The sequence below is a fragment of the Eschscholzia californica genome, unplaced genomic scaffold (assembly GCF_041429995.1).
Source record: "Eschscholzia californica isolate CP2 unplaced genomic scaffold, dmEscCali1.0.p SCAF_2, whole genome shotgun sequence".
Lineage (NCBI taxonomy): Eukaryota > Viridiplantae > Streptophyta > Magnoliopsida > Ranunculales > Papaveraceae > Eschscholzia > Eschscholzia californica.
Genome location: NW_028238309.1, coordinates 29,390,451 through 29,396,088, shown reverse-complemented (window position 1 = coordinate 29,396,088; position 5,638 = coordinate 29,390,451). Strand labels below are relative to the sequence as shown.

Genomic DNA, 5,638 nt, shown 5'->3' with positions numbered 1-5,638 from the left:
GGAATACTAGTGTAGACATTAGATGTCTTATTTTCGTTATAAACACTAGTAGAAGAGTGTAAAACCCAACATTGGCGTCAGAGCCTCTTGCGATTAGCCTATCTTATCTAAGTTTTGGACCAATTCCATGCTTTTCTAGATAGATTGTTGTGTTTAAAAGTGTTTTGAACACAAAATTTTGATTAATTTTGAACAAGATTCAAGTATTTGTCAAAAGATTTCCAAATTTGTTCTTGAAAAGAGTTTAAAACTTTAAATTTTGACCCAAATTGGTTTGATTAAAAGAGTTGTTTTAAGTTTTTGGAAGCTTCTGAAAAACAAAATTTGGAAATTTTAGAATTGTTCTAAAAAGAATTTGAGATATTTTAGAAGTGTTTCAAATTTTGGAAATAACAATTTAGAATTGCAACACAAAAAAAAAAAAAATTGGAAACTATTGAGTTTTTGGAAAATCAATAGTGCTGGCCAGGAAGCTTCCTGGCGGGACCAACAGCCTGGAAGACGCGTCCCAGACTGCTGGTGGACGCGTCCAGCTACTCTAGGTCGCGTCTTCCAGACGCGTCCGGTAGCTCTCGACCAGACAAGTCTGGGAGGTCTTAGGTGTCTCGGACTAGGTCCGAGACACCTATTGCTGGTCCGGTCCAGCACCAGATGCGTCTAGGACGCGTGTGGTGCATGGACTAGCGTCTTGACTCCGGCCAGGACGAGATCAGGCCTAAAGGCCTCGGCCCGGACATGCCAGCCCTATGGGCCGTGCCATGTCTGGACGTTGTCCGAGCCCTTTTTGGGCTTGGGTCGGGACTAGTCTAGTATTTGTCCCGGGCTTTTTCAAGGCTTTTCGGAGCACGAAAAGGGACCATCATTAGAGTGGGAGTTTTATCCAAATTTTCTCCTGATTCCAATCCAAATATTTCCGAAATTAACCCGGGCCATTCAAGGCCCAAACGGAATTTCTCTTTAAAATCGGATTTTAAAATCAAACCAAGACGCACCATTAGTCTAATCCTTTGATGTAAACTTAAGGTTCGTACATGACATATGGATGTCGACAAGAGTATCTCCCGGATATACATGCATATATAATTGTTAGCCTTGAAATATATTATATGATTGCATGTGATGTGAATGCGGAAACTAGTATGGCCATAGAATTTATTTCTTATTCTTGTTTTAATCACAGATGGGTGCAAAATTGGTAATAATTTTAATTTCAAGTTTACACGATCTACGAATCGTTTGAGTCTTGTAATTAGAGTTTAGGGTTTATGAGTCCATTGAAGAAACTCAAGGAGGCCATCCAAAGGCGAGTGGGAGAAATGAATGGAGGTCTAAAGATGGAGATCTAGACGAACTAAAAGGCGAAACAAGAAGCAAACAAAAGGAAATTAGATCTTCTAGGTTAGGGGTCATACTAGGATCCATATGTCTTGATTTACTTTCTCGCGCGCATTTACTTACTTTTTACGCTTTATGTCGTGGATGTTAGTTAGGCTAATTACTTCACTAAAACAAACGCCAGTCTAGCGTAAAAGTCCCTAAAAGTAATTTTGAGTATAGTGCCTATCCAAATTAAGACACTCCTTGCGCCCTTGTTCGAGGAAGGTGGGTCGGCCTTCGCAGAGTACCTGCTCTACCTTGGGACATTGTGGGTAGGCCAATAGAAGAGGCCTACATGTCTAAATGGTTCTACTCAACGAGATCAGCAAGAGAGTCTTGGATACTCAAGGCAAAAGGATTGATTTTACACTAAATAGTAATCAATGAGAATTAAGGGCAGGACCCTAGTCCGCTTTATCCTTGAGAGATGGGATCTCGGAATCGCATTATTCATCTAGGGACACATTTTATCTTGAATGATGTGGCAAAAAAAAAACTTAGGACTTTTGCAAAAATTATCAAATGTAATACTTAGCAAAATCCTTTTTCTGTTTCATGTAGTTTTACTATGGCGAAAATCAATCTTTTCAACCTATGTTCAATCCTCGATGAGGACAAATTGAACATGGATAACTTCCTTGATTGGGAAAAGAGATTGAGAAGTGTTCTCAAGTCTACAAACAAAGAAAGCGTACTGGATATCCATATTCCAAGGATAACTGCGAACTCAAAGGGTGAGGAACAAAAGAAGGCCAAAAGTATCCGGATGAAATCAGTTTCAGTAACTTGCCTTATGTTGGCCACCATGGAGCCTAATCTTCAAAAGAGATTCAGGAAAAACGGATGCGCACACAATCATCCGTCGATTAAGGGACATGACCCGAAACAAATTACGGTTGAGGAAGTACGGGACTTCCAAGGCAATCCGGAGTGGCATTGGAATGTCTGAATCAAAGAAAGAACTTTAATTGATTCAGAAGAACAAAAGGAAGAAGGAACTGACGGTTCCGACCAAGGTATCTATGTTATCAAAGTAAACTTAGCAAATACATTTGATTCTCAATCCTGGGTATTCGATACCGGAGGTGATGCTCATATCATTTCTGATGTGCAGGGCCTTAAGGGAATCAAGTATTTATCTGCAAGGGAGCTTGTCCTACGAGTAACAAATAGAGCAACGGTTGCTGCGAAAGCTGTAGGAACATTCATTCTACCTTTAGAAACTGGTCTAGTTTTAGAACTTCATAATTGCTATTATGTGCCCTCTATTTCTAGAAACCTTATCTCTGTCTCAGACTTAGATAAAGAGGGATATCACCTATTAATAAAAAACCAGCGTTGTTCTTTATATAAAGGTGAAATGTTTTATACCAGTGCTAAGTTATACAACGGTCTCTATATTACGAATATTGAGAATGAAGTCTTTAACATAGAAACCAAAAGGTTACGGTCAGATGATTCGAATCCAAGTTACCATTGGCATTGTCGTTTTGGGTCACATTAACATGACACGCATGAATAAGCTCCATAAGCATGGACTTAAAGGTTCGTGTAATTTAGAATCATATGACACATGCGAATCATGTTTAATGGGTAAAATGACGAGGTCTTCTTTTAAAGGAAAAGGAGACCGAGCCAAAGAACCTTTGGAACTCATACATACGGATGTATGCGGACCAATGAGTACTCCGACGAGAGGTAACTATGGTTACTTCATCACGTTCACGGATGACTTCACTCGTTATGATTACATATACTTGATGAGGCATAAGTCCGAATCGTTTGACATGTTCAAACAATTTCAGAACGAAGTAGAGAATCAACTTGGCAAGAAAATAAAAGCCATTCGATCTGATCGAGGTGGTGAATATTTGAGTCAAGAATTTGACGATCATCTTAGGAGTTGTGGTATAATATCTCAACTCACTCCGCCAGGAACGCCTCAAATGAATGGTGTTTCCGAAAGGAGAAATCGCACCTTGTTAGACATGGTTCGATATATGATGAGTTTAGCAAATCTTCCGAACACGTTCTGGGGGTATGCTCTAGAAACGGCTGCTTTCACACTTAACCGAGCTCCATCAAAAGCTGTAGAAAAGACGCCATATGAGTTATGGTTTGGAAAGGTTCTAAAGTTGTCTTTTCTCAAAGTCTAGGGATGCGAAGTTTATGTAAAACTTTTACAAGGAGATAAACTCGCACCCAAATCAGACAAATGTCTGTTTGTGGGCTATCCAAAAGAGACAAGGGGTTACTACTTCTACTACGAATTTGAGAAGAAAGTGTTTGTTGCTCGAGATGGTGTCTTCCCTGAAAAGGAATTCCTTTCCAAGCAGACAAGTGGGAGAAATGTAGATACCGATGAAAATCAATATGAGAAACAAATAAACAAGGATATAGAGACATCAAGAGGTTTAGCGGCTCCTATCTATCCACAAAGTATGGAACAGGAAAATGAGGTCGAGATAGAGAAACTCGTGGAACCTCCTGCACAAGTCGAATTAAATTCGCAGGTGACATCTCAAATAGTTGAGAACACTCCAAGAGTTGCTCAGGCCCCTCGTAGATCTCAAAGGCTCCAGTAATTATCTCAGAAAACAGATGTCTTACTGTTAGAAGATAATGAGCCGAGTACCTACAACCAAGCTATGACGAGCCCCGACTCCGAAAAATGGCTAAAGGCCATGAGATCAGAAATGGATTCCATGTCAAAAAATCAAGTATGGGACTTGATCGATTTGCCCGATGGAGCAACACCAATCGGATGCAAATGGGTTTTCAAAGTAAAAACTGACAAGGATGGAATCGTTAGCGTTTTCAAAGCTAGACTCGTGGCAAAAGGATACAGACAGATTCATGGTATAGACTATGATGAAACCTTTTCACCTGTCGCAATGCTTAAATCCATTCGGATCATTCTAGCAATTGCAGCTCATTATGATTATGAGATTTGGCAAATGGATGTCAAAACCGCCTTCCTAAACAGACACTTGGAAGAGGATGTGTACATGACACAACCCGAAGGTTTTGTAGATTCCAAAAATGCCGGAAAAGTTTGCAAGCTTAAGAAATCCATTTATGGACTCAAGCAAGCAAGCCGGAGTTGGAATCTTCGATTCGACGAGAAAAAAGAATTTGGATTTCTCAAGAATGCAGAAGAGTCTTGTGTTTACAAGAAGGTTAGTGGGAGCAACCTAGTTTTCTTAGTCCTTTATGTCAATGACATATTAATTATTGGAAACAATATTCCGATGTTGGAATCAGTTAAAGACTGGCTTCGAAAATGCTTCTCTATGAAGGACCTAGGTGAGGCAGAATACATATTAGGAATCAAGATCTATAGAGATTAGATCAAGGAGGATGATCGGACTTAGTCAAGAAACTTATATAGATAAGATTCTTCAACGGTTCGAGATGACAAACTCCAAAAGAGGATCCTTCCCATGACACATGACATAGTGCTTAGCAAAGATCAGTGTCCTAAGAGTCCTGATGAGCTAGCAAACATGATGAAAGTACCTTATGCTTCGGCAATAGGATCTATCATATACGCCATGATTTGCACTCGCCCAGATGTCTCATATGCCTTGAGCATGTGCAACCGTTACCAATCAAATCTAGGCGAAGCGCACTGGAGCGCCGCCAAGAATATTCTAAAGTACCTGAGAAGGACTAAGGATCACTTCCTGGCATATGGAGGGGAAGATACTCTAAAGGTTGTAGGCCATGTGGATGCAAGCTTTCAGAGGGATAAAGACGACTTCAAATCGCAGTTCGGTTACGTCTACTGTCTGAATGGAGGAGCAGTGAGTTGGAAAAGTTCCAAGCAGAGCACAATTGCAGATTCTACCACTAAAGCAAAATACCTAGCGGCCTCGGAAGCTGCAAAGGAAGGAGTTTGGATAAAGAAGTTCATAATAGAACTTGGTGTCGTACCTGGCATAGAAGAGGGAGTGACTCTCTATTGTGACAACAATGGAGCGATAGCCCAAGCCAAGGAACCAAGAGCACACCAAAAATCCAAGCATATCGAAAGGAAGTACCACTTGATTAGAGAAATCATAGAGAGAAAAGATGTGGTCATTTGCAAGGTTCACACGGATGACAATGTTGCAGATCCGTTGACTAAACCGTTACCTCAGCCCAAACATGATTCACACATGAGGGGCATTGATATAAATAAAGCGCATTGGGGAATGGCAACAAATGTAATTTGGATTCATAAAAGAGTTTATGTACCTAATTACTTACATTCGATAAA

At 40.3% G+C, this 5,638-nt stretch overlaps 1 pseudogene; it reads left to right on the top strand.

The window, feature by feature from the left end:
- The first annotated feature begins 4,883 nt into the window (after positions 1-4,883).
- Positions 4,884-5,427, top strand: LOC147557300 (secreted RxLR effector protein 161 pseudogene; annotated as a pseudogene).
- The last annotated feature ends 211 nt before the right edge of the window (positions 5,428-5,638 follow it).